This window comes from Leptosomus discolor, chromosome 3 (genome assembly GCF_034619465.1).
Source record: "Leptosomus discolor isolate bLepDis1 chromosome 3, bLepDis1.hap2, whole genome shotgun sequence".
Taxonomy (NCBI): domain Eukaryota; kingdom Metazoa; phylum Chordata; class Aves; order Leptosomiformes; family Leptosomidae; genus Leptosomus; species Leptosomus discolor.
The window spans coordinates 41,838,689-41,839,565 of NC_141393.1; the positions used below are offsets into that span (position 1 = coordinate 41,838,689).

The window sequence follows — 877 nt, forward strand, 5'->3', positions numbered from 1 at the left end:
AGCAGCTTTGAGACTCCCAACCTACCCATTTCACTGTACGTAGAGGCGCCTGAACATAGCCCAATGATTTAAGAAGAAAGTAAGGATAACTAGTCAGGCTTACATAGCTGTATTTCTGCAGATACTTTCCTAAAATTAGTCTTTGCTCAAAAATTATTTTTTTAAAAATATTTTTGTAGGATTATATTTGGCATGTCATTCATGTATTTATTCAAATATTTCTAAATATTTGAAATATATTTAGCTCAAAATATATTTTAGTGTAAGAATCAGTTGTATTTCCCACTCACAGTTATTTGATTTAGTTAATAGTTCTGTAAAACCTAAAGTTGTTAAGAGAACCAGAGAGCTTAAAGATGGACCAGAAACGATTCAAACTGCAAAGAGCCATCATCGTTTCTCGGCCTTTTGGCTAAGATCAAGTGTAGTGTCTGTTCTTATCAGTTTGATATCTGATACGTCCTCGATGAGGGGACTTTATTTTTGAGGTGGGGTTCAGTCTGCTCTCCCTAGTAACAAGTGATAGAACAAGGGGAAATGGCCTTAAGCTGCACCAGGTGTGGTTCAGGCTGGATATTAGGAAGAATTGCTTGACTGAAAGGGTTGCCAGGCACTGGAACAGCCTGCCCAGGGAGATGCTGGAGCCACTATCCCTAGAGGTGTTTAAGAGAGGGGTAGATGTTGTACTTAGGGACATGGTTTAGTGGTGTTGATAGAGCTAGGACAAAGGTTGGCCTCGATGATCTTGAAGGTCTCTTCCAACCAAAACTCTTCTAGGATTCTATGATCTTTGCTGGAGTCAGCGTCTGATTAGACCAAGACGTGGAAGACTGCCTGTCATAGATGAGCATGCTTTGCTTTTCTTCAGCTGTGTCAC

The 877-nt window shown here is 40.0% G+C and overlaps 1 pseudogene; it reads left to right on the top strand.

Annotated features, from left to right (window-relative positions):
• Nucleotides 1-392: 392 nt before the first annotated feature.
• Nucleotides 393-504, top strand: LOC147415822 (U2 spliceosomal RNA; annotated as a pseudogene).
• The last annotated feature ends 373 nt before the right edge of the window (nucleotides 505-877 follow it).